Below are 17,393 nucleotides of genomic sequence, written 5' to 3'. Positions count from 1 at the left end.
CACTAGCTCTGATTGCAAGCATGTATCATTTTCAAATCCTGCTGCATTAGCTACAAGCCGCCCTAAAGACCCAAGCTTACCTCACTGAGAAACTCAGCATCTTCGAAGGCCTACGATCTACCAGAAGTAATGACATGTGCAGACTTGAACTCCCGCGGTGCATGAAGGAAGGAACCAGAAGACGGGCCTTCTCTATGTCCCCAGAATCTGTAATCTCCTCCCCATCAGCACCAGACTCTCCCCCTCCTACATTTCCGGAAGGAGCTCAAGACCCTCCTGTACAAGGAATGGCTCCTCCGTAACACTGAATTCCACACACCCTCTACGCCCCACCTAAATTGAGATTGGATGTTCTGCTCCCCCCTGTTTCCTCCCCAGGTTGCTCGTAGATCCCTTGCTCCCATCCCACTTCCTTGTTGCCCGCCCCCTGCTCCTATGTATCTCTACTTCCTGCACTGTGCCGCCACCCTATGATTTGTAAAGCGCTCCGTTGCTTCGCGAAGCTAGGCCTGCACTCAATAAATACCTTAATATTATTAAAATGCAGTGAGTGCAGTGACTGTGAACGCTCTGTAAGAGCATTGCTTTGTCTTCACTAAAGCGTCCACTGCTACACACTAGCCTAAATGCCATTAAATGTGATGAACGATAAGGGCCACCTTGCCCACCAAGGCTGGCCTTTCTTTGTTCTTCTGGGTCTGCACCAACATCTCTTATACCTCTAAACTGTTTTGTAAACAAGTAACTATAAACATTGACATTATTTCCGGGGCTTTTTTTTCTGCTCTCAAAAACATTCAAGTGTATAAAACATATGTAAATATGGGGGAATAAATCAAAAAGTAAATGCCGCAGGTAGTAAATCTGAATTTGGTGAATGTCTTAAATGTAACAAAGCTCAAGCAGATGGAAACATGGGATCCTGTTGAATGAGGGGGTCACCCACTTGGTCAGATATTGGCCCAGTCGATGAGAGGCAGAGGCGCTTCTTGGGGGCAATCGGGGGGCCTCTGGGGAGGTTATAGCCCCGGGTCTTTTGGTTGTATCCCTGGATAGAAGCTCAGCAGCTACAACCAAAAGGCTAGCTAGCCCTGAGTCCCGCCATCCCGACATCAGCGTCGCCCCTGGTCTTTTTCCTACCTAGCAACACCACTGCAGCGCGCTTTAGGTTGAAACCCTAGTCCCTAATCTTTGACTGGTACACCAGGCAGGCATTCACCTCCACATTCTCAATGCCCATGTGCTTGAAAGGGCCGCACAAACATACCAGTGCCGGATTAAACCTTGTGGAGGCCACTAGGCAGTCGAAATGTCCACCCCCCCACCCCCGGCAAATGATCCCCTATTACGTTTTTAATTTTCTGCACCGCTTTATTTTGATCTGTTGTCGCAGGTCCCCTAAAAGGAGTGGGGCCCATAGGCCGGTGCCTGCTTGGCCTAAGGGATAATCCGGCACTGGAACATACTCTCCTCTCCTGTGTCCCCGGGCCACTGCATGAAAGTGCCGGTGCTCCCCACTTCCCACTCCGTAGCATGGCAAGCTGCCACCCAGTGAAGAAATGATGAACAGCACCTCAAAGTGCTGTTTCAGGCACGCAGCGAAGAGAAAGTGGGGCCACAATATATGCGGATGATGCGCCAATTCACCAACTAATAGATGCAAAAAGTACGAATGTCTCTCTCAGGTACGGCATATGCACCGCGACAAGGGGAGGAAAACCCTGCACACTATATTAGTGGGGACTCGTTTCCTCGTGGGAACAACTACCCCTGGCTGAGTGCCTTGCTGCACGTGGGCCATCCGCAGCCTATTATATTATCCCATGGGCCGGAAGTTCAAACGGATCACTGACCATGCAGGGCACACATCACAGACTTCTAAGGTGGGGTTTGGCCTTACAGTCCTATAGCTTTTCCAATGAACATCAAACAAGGAAACCCCAAGAAAATGTGCATTTTCTTTCCAGCTGCCCCCCAGGAAGGCAGAGCATCCAAAGAGGGGAGCTTTGAGGAAAGTATGTATGTAGCTGACAGAGTCCGGGTCTCAACGCTGTTAAGCGGGACGGGGCTCTCTTCCAGAAGTGGGGTGAGGAAGGTAGGGGACCCAGTCGCCACCCCCCATGAGTGCTCAACGCTAACAGGGACGGGGCACTCTTCCAGAAGTGGGGTGAGGAAGGTAGGGGACCCAGTCCCCACCCCCCATGGGTGTTCAACGCTAACAGGGACGGGGTACTCTTCCAGAAGTGGGGTGAGGAAGGTAGGGGACCCAGTCCCCACCCCCCATGGGTGTTCAACGCTAACAGGGACGGGGTACTCTTCCAGAAGTGGGGTGAGGAAGGTAGGGGACCCAGTCCCCACCCCCCATGGGTGTTCAACGCTAACAGGGACGGGGTACTCTTCCAGAAGTGGGCTGAGGAAGGTAGGGGACCCATTCCCCACCCCCCATGGGTGCTCAACGCTAACAGGGACGGGGTACTCTTCCAGAAGTGGGGCGAGGAAGGTAGGGGACCCAGTCCCCACCCCCATGGTTGCTCAACGCTAACAGGGACGGGATACTCTTCCAGAAGTGGGGCGAGGAAGGTAGGGGACCCAGTCCCCACCCCCCATGGGTGCTCAACGCTAACAGGGATGGGACCCGCTTCCAGAAGTGGGGTGAGGAAGGTAGGGGACCCAGTCCACACCCCCATGAGTGCTGAACGCTGTTAAGGGGGACAGAGACCTCTTCCAGAAGTGGGGTGAGGAAGGTAGGGGACCCAATTCCCACCCCCCATGGGTGCTCAACACTGTTAAGGGGGACAGAGACCTCTTCCAGAAGTGGGGTGAGGAATGTAGGGGACCCAATTCCCACCCCCCATGGGTGCTCAACGATGTTAAGGGGGACGGGGGTTCTCTTCCAGAAGTGGGGTGAGGAAGGTAGTGGACCCAGTCCCCACCCCTCATGAGTGCTCAACGCTTTTAAGGTGGACGGAGACCTCTTCCAGAAGTGGGGTGAGGAAGGTGGGGATCCCAGTCCCCACCCCCCATGAGTGCTCAACGCTGTTAAGGTGGACGGAGACCTCTTCCAAAAGTGGGGTGAGTAAGGTAGGGGACCCAGTTCCCACCCCACATGGGTGCTCAACGCTGTTAAGGTGGACGGAGACCTCTTCCAGAAGTGGGGTGAGGAAGGTGGGGATCCCAGTCCCCACTCCCCATGGGTGCTCAGCGCTGTTAAGGGGGACGGAGACCTCCTCCAGAAGTGGGGTGAGGAAGGTAGGGGTCTCAGTCCCCACTCCACATGAGTGCTCAACGCTGTTAAGGGGGACAGAGAGCTCTTCCAGAAGTGGGGTGAGGAAGGTAGGGGTCCCAGTCCCCACCCCCCATAAGTGTTCTTTGAATGTGGCTGTTGGCACCTTTCATAATGAATGCCATCCTCTCTTCTGGCCAGAGTAGTAGGAGTAGTGGTGAGGGCGGAGTTAAGCATGAGGGAGGTAGTTGGGTGGAGATAAGGAGAGATAGTGGCATAAGATCAGTACACAGGAGCCTTGGCAGGGGACTGAGAGTAGAGTGAGTGAGAGGGGAGAAAAGAAGGAGAGCGGTGCGTGTAGTGAGATAGAGAAGCAATTGGGGAGGAGCAAAAGGCAGGTAGAGAAGGGAGGTGGCGTTAGAGACAGAGGAGAGAGCAGGAATATCTCAGAGGGAGGAGAGCGGTGTTAGATGAATGATGAGAAATAGAGACAGAAAGAGTGAGAGAGAAAGAGTGAGAGAAGGGGAGAGACTGATGGAGAACTCATGCAATATCAGCCTTCTAACCAAAGGTAAAGGATCATTTAGAACTTCCCTGAGGGAGTTAAAAAGAGAAGGCCATGGCTTTCAGGTTTCTTTCTCAGATTAGAAAATGGCTAGACAGTACCGGCTACTGTTCTTTAGAACACGTTCAGGACCTTCAGGTGGTTGTGGACACCTAGGACAGGAAAGAGGGAGACCACAGAGAGGTCGAAAGAGATGTGGAGACCCTCTTAGTTTCAACCACCCAACCTTTCCCACACCTGTTGCTTAAAACCTCAATGAATCGCCTTATATGTATGATCTTTGACAGTGGAATCCTGAGGCACCTACTATTGAAATATTTCTCAGCACAGGGTCTATATACATTGGTTTGGATCTGAAGATCCAGGATGGCCGAGGTAAACTTGTGTCCTTTGGACCTCGGCCAAGTCTAGATTCAAATTGGGTTCTGGTGAGATTTATTTTGTTGTTCATTTATATCATGCTTAATACCAGAGAGTGGTTTCTAATCGCGGGATCGGACCCAAACCTGTTTTGCGCGGCGTTATCTCACTTCCAAGACAAGAGTGTTGCCCCTGACCCATCCTTCCTGCCTATCCCCAAAGTCACACGGTCTTCCTGATCCATTGTGTGCAAATGTTTCTCATGCTTCTATGTGGAATTGTGGCACCCCTATTGGATGTGTTGATCAGGATCCAGAAGCATGCAGCTGCTCATAGTTCTAAATCACGGTGTCCCGGGGATGTAAAGTGTTTGGAGATCACGTTATTAGTGAGTAGGCAACCTATCATGATCTTGTATGCAAAAGTGTTGTTTTACTTCCCCCGAATCCTGCATTTCTCTACCTAGTGATTTCTTTGCAGGGTCTTCCTATCCCAAACTGTAATGTTGGATTGAACACCTTATCCTGGGTGGGTTTTATCAGCAGGATCACTGCCTTGAGGATATTTTAGGATATTGACTTTCATGCTCGGATTTCTTATTTATTTTTCATATAAACTGTTAACATTTTCAATATCGGTTTACCACTGACTTCCGGATTTGTTTACAATTGTGAATTACTTTTATTTATATTTAGTTGAGAAAACCAATAGACTGTAACAGCCGAGGGATCAACTCAACAGACATCTCAGAACCTTATACCAGTTCCCTTTCCCTTTTATTTTCTACCAACAACTCGGGGTTGAGGTTTGGACAGCGACCCTGGGATGGGTTTAGGGTTTCAGAAATCAGTTGAGCTTCCTTTAGGGCCGTGGAACACACTCTTTCCCTCTTGCCTCCTTGTTTGGCTCTGTCTCTTGATGGCACAGAGACCCTCACAGTCTCTCACACTTCATTCTTGGGGTTTTCTCCATCTTTCTAGGTTGTTATGGAACTCTTTGGGGTTACGCGTTGGTCCACCTGGACTCTCCCACGAAGTAGACCTACCTGTCCCTTGAGGCCTTCTGATGGACTTCAGCATGTGGTATGTTTTACCCATGCAACCGAGCCCTACCACACAAACTGTGCATTACTGGCATTGAAAACATCATGATGGCCAGAACTCCCCAGAAAATGCACAGGGAAAACGTGAAGAATAGGCTGCCACCCATTTTTGCCTATGTTGTGAGCACAGGAGGGCACTGCCTAAAACCACAATTGGGCTACACACACAGTAGCCTGAAACCATTGGGAATGTCAAGGATGATTGCCCAAAGCAACCCAGAGCTGTCGGGAATTCATTTTCTTGATGTCAAAACGTTGCTAAAATCATGGGGGTGCAGTACCAGCTTCGTCCACAAACCAGCGCTAGCGGTCCAAACTCTTACAGGAGAGCTGTCTTGCAGAACTGTGCATTGATCAGAAGGAGTCTTAGTTAATTAAACGTTCAAAGAGTCTCTGTTCATGAGAGGCATTCACACCAGCCTTGAGCAGCAACAGCCCAGGAAATCACAGGTCTCTGTTAATCAAATGCAGAGTGGCCCCCTGGTCTGTTGACCTCGGCCTGCTGGATCCAACACAATAGACCCTTGCAATTGAATGGGGTATGTTGATTTTAAGTGTGGACTGTAAACAGAGCCCTGCCTGGAAGGAGAGACATGTGTTTCCTGACTTACCCAGTTTCTGGGGGTGGACTCAGACACTTTTGTGGAATCATATTGCAGCAAATATATGTTTAAGTTAAATGCTTGTAAAATATTGTATTAAGCTCACAAAAATGCGCAATTTGGAGGACCTTAATCTAAGAAATGTACCCACAATTCAAGACTTGATTCAACTCTGTACCATGTTCTAGGACCAAATCCCGCTAATTATTAATACTGCAGACACTGTGCTTATGCTAGAGACCTAGTAAATTACTGGAATGTGTGTAGAAGGGGGGTGTACATTTGTGTAATTTTTGATACAGATATAACATTGGTAAACCAACTAAAAATGAAAATAAGTTGCCATTTGTGAATGCAAGCCCTCAGGAAGATCAGAGTTGGGCCAGAATGTACCTTAAGTCAGCTGTAATATGTACATGTAATGTCAAACAACTGTGTATCTGGGAAGTATGTGTAGTTATGAAAAATGATTTTCTAAGCAAAAGTAAAGGGGCGTTTCTTCAATAGATCGTAAATGGCTGACATCACTCTGACACACTATCCTTTCTCAAATCAAGGACCAAAGAATCCTTTGGCCTATCAAATCTTGAGAGGGTTGGGCATGCAGAATTAGCCGATCCACCCACTTTCTAAACACATAAAAAGAGCCACTGGAAGCCAGATAGGATATTCTTTTTCACTTTCTGCGGAGCATTTTGACAGACAACTCCACATCCAGACTTCATACTTCACATCCAGAGACGCCTGACTCCAGAACAAAACTCCAAGACCTCTAGAACCCAACAGCTGAACTCCTATCAGCAGGCCTTCAAAACCTAGCAACCAAACCAAACTATTGAGACAGCCGGGCTGAGCTGTCTGATTCTGGCTAGTACCCTGTGCCAGTACCCAGAAAGCAGTGCTTAATCCAGAACCACAGACTAGACCAGAAAGCAGAGCTGTACCCAGACCAGACCGCTGTGAGCAGAACCGGTGCCTGACAGACCCAGAAGGCAGAATTATCCAGTGAGCAGAACCAGGCAGAGACCGTCCGTGGCGAGGGAACCGCAGTCCAATCCTGACCCGATCCATTGCGAAGTCGCATTCCTGTCCAAAATATAGTGTGAGTACCGCCAGAACTGTGCAAAACCCAATCTCTTAGTTTAAAATAATCTAATTCAAACTATTTTAACCTATTAGAACTGCCTCCTAGAATCGTGTCATTCTGTCACCTTTAAAGCTGAAAACTGTCATCTGTCATTCTGAAACTGTGATTTCATTTATGAAAAACTACCTTCACAAAATCGTCCGTATCTCCGGAACCGTTTGTGCTTGGAGTGACTTTTGCTAATCCTTATAGTGCCTCTGTAATTGCGCCCGACGCACTCAGAAAATTTGCCACAATTTGACATATTGTTTCATTTTAGCCACGTGTAAAAATATTTGTCTTTTCTTGCATCCCTGAAATCCGTTTCCAAACTAATAATCCCTCATTAATCATCGTAGCGCGGACCTGAACTCATTCCAAGTATCTATCACCTATCCTGAACCTCCTATTGGGAATTAAAAGCAATTTTAGCACATTTCTCACCTCATTGTCATCACATTCAAAGCATTTTGGGCCTGTGTTTAAAACTTCTACCTGTTTTCCTCTAAGCTTGCTAGGGGGGGAACTGAATTATAGTTGATTGCATTCCTGAGAACTGTGTGCTTTCCTTCCATCTCTTTACATTGCATAAAGGGGGGGGTGAATTGGTACGAGGGGGAAAACTGATTACATTGTTTTGGTTGAAATCATATCAAGTTTATTTTCTGTACTGCATTTCATTCATCATTGCATTGTCTTTGAAGCCATATGTGCATTCTCAGCTACTTTATCCTCTCTATATCAACTTCTAAGCCATTAAAAAGAGTGTACCACTATAACATTATCCATTGTTGATCAACATCATATTCTCAAGTGTGATATCAAATATTAATTTATTATAAAAGTGTGATATATATATATTGTTTAATTTTCAAATAAACCTTTTAATTTGCAAAACAAACCTACTTCTTGGCTCAGTGGGGCCAGGGGGATTCTAGGAGAGGGGTGTTATATAAGGGTTGTCATCCAGAGTAAACGAACTGGACATAAAAATATATCAATGAGGGTTTCCCTCAGCATCCCAGACTAGGCATTGACTTAGCTGTAGTGTTGAATTGAATCCGCTTACAAAGTGGGGGCTCGTAGCCGGGGATTCTGGATTAGATCTATCACTTGTGCAGATTAATACAGTGTGCCAGCTGACAGGATACATATCCGGTTAGATCACCGCGCTGTGTTACGCTGTAAAGCACTCCTCAAATGAACGCTCTCAGGAAACGGTCTGTTTTGCAAAATAAAATACAAACTTCTGTAAGTCAGGAAGGAACTCAAATTCCAGAATGACGACACTGGTAGCCATCAAAATAGCCAGAGAGCACTTCTTACATAAGCTATTTGTGAGAGGTGAATGGACTGAGCAGGGCCAGGATGCGTGGTTGCAGGCAATCACACAACAGGTCACTGCAACTGGGTTAGATATCTGGAGAGATCAGGGTCCCTTACATGTGGCCCTGAGTGAACTATACATGGCTCCTAAAGCTAAAGATGAACAAGACAAGATGGTTAGGATAGCGGCATATTTGTATCTATATATCGGAGCCATGCAGGACAAATGTGCTGAAGGCCAAGATCTGGCAAATAGGCAACAGATCGCATTAGAGAAGGCCCAATCTGACCTGGTCTCTTCTGAGCAGAGGATGCACAGAAACCAGGAGTCAGAAAATGAGCGCAGACAGTATCTCATTAAAATCAAAGAGGACATGTGTATCCTGCAACAGGAAAAGTCTGACCAGGATACCAGATTTCTGGCCTTGCAGAAGGAGTACCAAGAAGGTTTGGAATCCCTACTGCAGAGCCAGAAAAAGCTGGAGCAACAATTAGATTTCAATAGGGCATGTGCTGAGCAGGTAGTCACCCTGCAAAGCCACCTAGATAGGGAAAAGGCAGAGAGCAATAAACTGATCCTGAAAGACCTAGATACCCAGGCAGAGTTTGATCAGGAGCGCCAGAAAGCTGGTGCCTTTCAAAGGCGAAGGGACGACCTGGTGGCACAGATGCAGACTCTTAGTCAGGAAAGGGACACCTTAGGCCAGGAAGTCTGCCATTTAAAAAGAAAAACTGAAGAAAATCACTTGGCCCTCCAGGGGCTGGGTGACCTCCAAAAAGAGCATCAGAACTTGTTAGAGCACACCAGGAGGGTGGAAGAGGCTCTGGCAAGAAAGGAGCAGGCCAGTAGGGATGGGACTCAGGAGGTAACCCTCCTGCAGCAAAGACTGGCCCAGTACTCCAGGACCAATCAGGAGGCACAGAGAGAGAATGAGGCTCTCTGCCAGCGCAATGATAGGCTCCAGCAACAGGTATCCATGCAGGAGAAACTGATAGAGTCTAGTAAGGCCTATACTAAGGAACTGAAAGTGCAGGCTCTTGCATTGCAACAGGGAGCAGGGGCTGATAGAGATGAGGTTCGCTGGGAAAGGGAAACGCCTGTGCATAACCTCAGGTGCCCTAGTACCAGAGGCCTTCATCTCTCCCAGTCACTGGACTCTGCCACCCCCATGTCCCCTGGCACACATGAGCACAGGGCCACAGGGATGGCAGATTACCATCCAGCCAAAAGTATGGGGCTCATAGGCCAGTACCACTCAGGAATGGATGGGCGGGCATCCGGGTATGGGCACCTAAGTACAGTGCAATTTAGTGGGGAACCCCAGGAGAGTAGGCCCACTAAGGGCATCCTAAAAACCTCTGCCCAGTTAGGTCTGTGGGGGGGGGGCTAACCATCAAATCCTGGTAGCAAGGAGGGATCTGAAGATTCCTCTGAGCGTCACATGACACAGGAGACCAGGTCCCCACATTCTGCAGGGCTATTCCCAGGCTTGCAGAATCCGGGAAAACCTGGAAGATCAGACGGGCACCTCTGGGAGCAGTGCTTCTGAATCAGAGGATGAATGGACCAGGGTTACCCGAACCAAAAAGGCCAATAAGGTGAAAAGGGCCTTGCTTAAGGACCCCTTAAAACAGATTAAGGCAATCAGGAGTGTCATCACGCCTTATCATAGGAACGCCAAGTATTCTGTTTGGGAACACTTGGAGCTCTATGAGCAAATGATGGAGACTTTCCATTTGAAGGACAGCAGTAGCTGCATCCAGTACGTCAAATGGACATTCTCCCCTGAATACTCCAGTTTCTTTGCGGGGCTGGAGGACCAAAACCATTCAAGATGGTCCACATATAGGGCGGCCATCTTGAAACATTTTTGTGTACATAGAAATCCCCAAGAGGCTCGCAAGGCAGCCTACAATTTGCAATGTGGGGAGGATCAGGCCCCACAAGAATTCGTGCTAGAATTGAAGTGTGCCTTTGCGCAGACCACCAGAAGGGTGCGCACGGACAGCAGAGAATTCATCAACACATTTTTCCATGCTCTTCCCAAGTACATAATGAACCAGCTCGTGAGAGATTTTCACGAGAAAAGATCTTTAGACTGGGTCATTGAGCAATCCACCCGGATCTATGAGGTGCAGATGCCCATAGAAAATAAAAGTAATGCGCAGAAAAACCCCAAAACCAACAGCACCCCTGCTGCTGCCAAGGTGGCGGAGGTAAAGGTTGCCCCCGTTTTAGATTTGGAGATGGGGGCGCAGAATAACTCTAACACCAGAAGGCCCTCGAGCCAGTCACCGACAGGGAGTCAAGGAGGTAGTCCCACAAATGGGGTCACTCGCTCCCCTGATTATGTAAGTCCCCGCTACAAGGGAAACTGACCCATCCTGGGTTATGTGTGGACTCCTCCAGCCCAAGGGGGGGGTCCAGTCAAGCACCTAACCCAGAGAACTTCCCTCCAAACTTCCCACAGGAGGGCAGAAATTCACCAAACCCTGGGCCGAACTTTTTCCCCAGGTATCCACAAGGTTTCCAGCCCCAAACTCTTCCATCCTTCTTTCCCCAATTCCCTGTGCCCAGACAACCTAATCCGGGAGAGGGGAGGCCCAGGGTGGAGGGGGACCCAAATCTTCCCAACCCGGGGTATTTCCAGAGAAGGGATAGCCACCCTTCCCGGGATCAGCCCAGGGGAGAAAATAGAGCCCCGTATCAGCCTGAGCGGGTTTCACAACTTGAGCGCCAGGTCCAAAACATGGCACGGGATCTGGGTCACATGCTGAGGGCACAACAGAACCCTCAGATGGGCATGCCGGCACAGAACGACCCAAACTCTGGACCTGGTGCTCCAGAACAATGACGGGGGCAGCACCCCGACAACCCACCGGTTCCCCGGGAGGAGGCACAACGGGAAGGGGGTGTAAAGCCTTGGAGGAAGCGTCCTTCCTCACTTGTAAACAGCCCCTGGAAACCCAGGAACTGGAAACAAAATCTCCTATCCCTGAAAGTCTGCCACCCAAGGAGCAGAGAGGAGGTAGGAGAAACAAAGGACCCAAACAGACCCACTTTGTGGAGGAGGTACAGGTCTTCCAATTTGAGGGAGAGGGATCCTCAGGGGATCCTGGGAAAAGGATCTTCTCTTTCAGAGATGGGGGAACTCCTCCCAAGGAAAAATGGGTCCCAAGAGATTCCAATCCAGACTGGGTGGATGTGGGGATTGAGCTGTCACCGCCCATCATCCTATCCCAGAACCAACAAAACCAAACATCCCTGGTTCAAACCCATACTGGTGACTGCCTCCAAAAAGGCACGGGCGGCCCAGAACCAGAACCAGGGGAACCTAAAACCGAATCAACAGACTGGGTAGATGTGGAGATTGAGCTGTCGCCGCCCATCATTCTATCCCAGAACCAACAATACCAAAATCCCATGGGTCAAACCCATCCTGATGACTGCCTCCAAAAAGGGGGGGCGGCCCAGAACCCGAAACCATTTCCAGTTGCCAACTTTTTCTTTCAGATTCCCCAGGTACTTCACAGAATTCTGCCCAAATCTCTTCTCTCGCCATGTCCAAAACCAGAAAGTTAGCCCACCAGTTGTCCAAAAATGTGCATTATCTGTGCCCCCTTGAGGAGAAGGAGGGAAGATACTATGCCCCGGTACAAGTACAGGGGCAGGGTACAATTTTGGCACTGATGGACACTGGATCACCAGCTACCCTTCTGTCCAAAAGGGCCTTTGATGAACTGAATTCAGCTAGGGGGGAGAAGTACCAAATTCCCCTCACCTCTCTTCCTGGACAACTCCAGAACTTTGACGGGAAGGAAATTCCTGTCGAGGGGACTGCAGATTTGGACATCAAAATTGGGCGACACAAGGTGAAACACCCGGTCATAGTAGTGACTCCAGAGGGCACCCCTTGTTTACTAGGGAATGACCTCCTGAGAAGGTTGTCACCCCTAATAGATTGCATAAACAAGGTCCTCTGGACCCAGACTAGCCAACCAATAAAATTAAAACAGAGTGTCAACCATGTTAGTTTAAACGGCACCTGCCACATGGTTGAACAAAAATCTGACCAAGAAGAATTTCACTTCCAGAACAACCAAATTCCAGACGTGACAGTAATAGCAGTAGGGCAACAGACTGGTGATGGGGGGTCCTCTCTATTTCTGAAAATCACCCTTCCTTCCAGTTTAAGGTGGTATTCCACACTGGAAGGAAACACTCTGAAATTCTTTATCTATCCACAATCAGACACTCCCACTCCTATAGTCCAGAAAGATGTGAAATCAGCTCAGAGCCTGGATGATATTCAGCAAATTGGAGAGCAGTTGTTCATCCCTGTTCAGTTAAATGATGGGAAGGACTCTGTTCTCACTCGAGTGTGTGTGAACAACGGTAAGAGCTTCATCAGCGAAGCCATGTTCTGCCAACTCTCAAAGGATCCAGCCATTCCCACATTCAAACTGATAGACAAATGGGAAATGGACCTGGAAGCACCTAATTCCAAACATCTCCCGCCAAGCAGGTGTATGCTCAAAATCTCCATTGGCAACAAGAGCATAGTCCATAATTGTTGGGTCATGCGAGACGTCACTGCCGCCTTTTACTTAGGCAGTGACATTCTCAATCGCTTTGCCATTAGTTTGGACCTAATTAACTTCAAAGCTTGGTCTCGATTAGCGGATAATCCCATGGGTTTTGATGATCCAGAAAAAGCATTTAGGTCAGCTCAATTGCTACCTTATGCAGCTGAAATTCAGGTTAAAGAGGAAGTCACTATCCCAGAAAGGACCCGACAATTCTCCCTGGGAGTGAAAGTTAAAAGAGGACAAAAATTGAAAAACCCTGATGCTTATATTCATCTAAATGCTTCGCTCTAACAGCAAGGGTTAGGGGTAAACCCAACACCATTAGTCAACATAGAACATGACACCATTCCAATAGAGGTGGATAACAGCGACTTAAAGAGTATTACTCTAACCGCAGGCACCATTATTGGAATGGCGGTTGATGACCGACATTTCTCCATTGATTTAGGAAATTAACTGTTAGGACCAATCCCCAAGGACTGTTTTGACAGTGACAGTGATGACAATACAACACCAGACAGGATCTTTACCCGGCATGGGGGGAACTTCCTGGTGTACACTTCTTGCCCTTATGGTAAGGAAGACGTGACTTGTGACTTCAGAAGGGATGAGGTGATTTTCCAGGTCCATGAGGGCTGCCTTTCCCACCTGAAGCCTCCAGTCCAAATCAGCACTCTGACCAGGGACTTATCCACCCAGCTGGAGGAGGCCGCTGAGATAGCAAAACCAGAAGTCTTTCCAGGCTTTAGGCAGATGGTCGAAGAGAGAGTCAACCTGGCTGATGCCTGTGTGACTCTGGAACAGAAGCAAAAGTTGAAACAAGTTTTCTTGGATTTCCAAGATCTCTTTGCGGTAGACTCATATGACTGTGGTCGCACCGACATCCACACCACAACAATTCCCACGGATCCTGGAATGACTCCAGTGTTTGTGAAGCAATATCGTTTGCCTCTCGCATCCATGGAGTCCCTTACTGAAATAATTAAGAACCTTGACTCCCGGGGAATAATCCGTCCAGTACACAGCACCTTCAATAATCCGGTGCTGGGAATATTGAAGCCAAACGGCCAGTGTCTGCGCCGGCCTTAGGGAGCTCAACAAACAGGTCCATACTTCCCGATGGCCTCTGCTCTACATTGACCAAGGGCTGGCCCAGATTCAGGGGTCACAGGTATTCACAGCAATAGACCTGACCAATGGATACTGGACCGTGCCTGTCAGTAGGGAGGACCAATACAAACTGGCTTTTACCTTTGGGGGCCAGCAGTACACATGGACCCGAACTCCTTTCGGATACCTCAACTCCGGCAATTAATTCAACATTTTCCTACACAAGGCCATGCCCGACCTGGGTGCGAGGGGTAACCTGGCTTATGTAGATGATGTCCTCATCAAAAGTTCATCTGTGGAGGAACACATAGCGGAGATCCGTTATGTTCTGACACAGTTGAGGGCCACCGGAGCAAAACTTTCCTTTCAGGAAGCACAGTGGTGTAGAACACGTGTTAATTTCTTGGGGCATGAGATTACTCCTCAGGGTCTCTGTCCCAAGGAAAAGAAAGTGGAAGCACTTCTGAAACTGAAAGACCCCACCACTCTGCGGGAACGAAGGAGCCTCCTTGGACTGACTAATTACAGCAGAAAGTTCATTGAGGGCTAGGCAGAGATCACCAGATCCCTGATTCATCTTTTGAAGGGGAGGTCAAGTGGGAATGGGGTCCAGAACAATCCGAGGCAGTAAGACAACTCAAAAGAAGCCTTTCACAAGCGCCTTGCCTAGCTTACCCTGTCAGAAACAAGGAGTTCTTCCTGGAGACAGGGTTCTCTAATACGTACTTGACGGCAGTATTATACCAAAAGCATGACAAGGTCAATAAAGTAACCTACTATTCGAGCAAAACTTTATCCTCTGTGGAGGAAAAATTCAACGATTGTGAGAAGGCACTCGTGGCAACGGTGTGGGCATTGAAGAATTACCGCCCGTTTATCCAGGGGGAACACATCATAGTGGAGACTCCACACCAGCCTCTGCAATATCTCCAAAGTGACAGAATCCGGGCCGGAAATGTGAGTAATTCCCGAATTACTTCCTGGATTCTGTCAATGCAAGGCTTTCCTGTGGAAGTCAGATATGGCCAAAACAAGAAGAGTCCCCTTGCGCAATGTCTGGCTGACTTGCATGATTGTGCCAGAGAAAACTGTCTCGAGGACGAAAGTCTAAAAATCAAGGACAACATGGAGGCATACCTTAAATCCCCACACAAAGTCTTTGAAGAAGACAAGTGTGAGGGAATGCCCACTGTCCATGTGGATGGATGCTCTTACCATGTTGACAACAACGGGGAGAAAGAACTGGTGGCCGGCGTAGGGAATGCATGGGTGAAGGAGTTTCCAGAACCCTCCGCTGGGTACAAAATTAGTCCCTGAAGTAGTCAGGTGGCAGAGTTGATGGCTGTGCATCAGGCCATCCTCACTGCTGTCCAACATCAACTCCACAAACTGGTCATAATCACAGATTTGGATTATGTACGGAACGGGTTCGTGGAACACCTGGTCAATTGGAAAACCAGAGGCATGTTATGTGCTAATAACAAACCCCTGAAACATGGGAAGTTAATCCAAAATGTTGATGATCTGGTCACCTCGAATGGGATGACCATCTACTGGAAGAAGATCAGGGCCATTCCAAAGTAGAGGGACCAGACAAAACTGGAAATGTCTTAGCTGATCAGCTGGCCAAAACCGGGGCCATCCAAGGGGATCTAATAGAAATAGAGTCCCTGTTGGGGGAAATCCAGGTCACTGCTATCACTAGGTCCCAGACAAATGCTCACAATGATCTTTCAACTGCACAATGGAGTAGGGAGACCCCTGATGCTGATTTAATTACGGCTCAAAAGGGGGATCCAATAATTGGTAAGTTTTACCAACACATTGAGGACCCTGAGAACTTTCCCCTGACGGATACCGATTACATTGGGAAAGAGGACCTTACAGTGTTGATGAAATGTCCAAAGAAGTTCAGAATCCAAGACGGTTTGTTGGTAAGGAAATCCCAAGCTGGCCATGATCAGTGGGTGGTCCCTACCTCATTCCAAAGCCAGATGTTAAGTCACGCCCATGATGCGGCCACAGCCGGTCATAGGGGGTTTCACACAACACTGGAAATCTTAAGAGAGGTTGCATATTGGCCACACATGGGGCAGGACCTCGACCAATACTTGAAAGGGTGTCTGGTGTGTGCACAATTTCAGCCAACATCCCTCACACACCGGGCGCCTCTCCAAAAGAGGGGGATGACACTTTGTAGGCCCTGTGATTCGCTCGTCTAGAGGAAACAAGTACATGTTGACGGTTACATGCTTGTTTACCAAGTGGGTGGAATGTCTCTCGGCCCCAAACTGCAAGGCAGAAACAGAAGCTGCCCTGATGATTAACCACATCTTTTCCTGTTTTGGTCTACCTCAAAGGATTGAGTCAGACAGGGGTAGCCACTTCACCAGTGAAGTAATGACAAAGATGTGGGAGATACTGGGGGTCAAAAGGAAGCTACATATTGCTTACCGGCCAGCTTCTTCTGGGGCAGTAGAACGCTACAACCGGACCATTGTGAGCATATTAAAAACGTTTGTGGCAGATTCTGGGGCAAGTTGGGATATCCGATTACCTCTAGTCCTAATGGCCATCAGATTTACCCCTTCATCTGCAACTAAAATGTCACCGTTTGAGCTGATGACTGGACACAAGATGGTGCTTCCCCAGCATTTGCTCTACAAGACCCAAGAGCAGACATTGATAAATGCCTCCACAACTCATGAGTATGTGGAGAATTTATGGAAACACCTCCAACATGCTTTTGCCTATGCTCAGCGGAATCTAGAAATATCAGCCGATAGCATGAAAACCCACTACGACCTGAATACCACCAGGAAGGAATATACTGTGGGAGACCGGGACTATCTATACAATTTCCAAAGGAACCAGCCAAACAGCTAAAATGTTTGCCTACATGGAAGGGACCGTTTGAAATTATAGACAAGATCTCCCCTGTAGCCTATAAGATCCGCACCCCCAAAGGCAGTTTGGCAGAGGGGGAAGATAAGTGGGTCCATATAAATCAGCTAAAGTGTTGCCATCCCAGGCACACTCTGCAGCAACTGGAGGAGTCCTCTGCAATGCCAGAGGGGACCGCTCCAGATTAATTCAGTTCCAACCCTAAAATATCCCACATATAGTCTCTAAAATATTATGATTCTTGTATGCAACTTTCTTTGAATTATATCTTGTTTTTCAAAATAAGAATGCTATGTCTCTTGATTTATAAAATGTACATGCCGCCCCACTATATCAATAGTGGGGGAGAAATGTCTACGAATAGGTATTTCCGCTTTTCCTTTATCATCCTAGGAGAGATGAAACCAAGGAGACTGACCAAGGAGAACGATCCGGGGACCGGGATCAGAGATCCAAGTGGCCCGGGGTACCGCCCAATATTCCCA

This window comes from Ambystoma mexicanum, chromosome 2p (genome assembly GCF_040938575.1).
Source record: "Ambystoma mexicanum isolate Mex_15411 chromosome 2p, UKY_AmexF1_1, whole genome shotgun sequence".
In the NCBI taxonomy this organism is placed as follows: Eukaryota; Metazoa; Chordata; class Amphibia; order Caudata; family Ambystomatidae; genus Ambystoma; species Ambystoma mexicanum.
Note: the sequence above shows the minus strand (reverse complement) of the source record.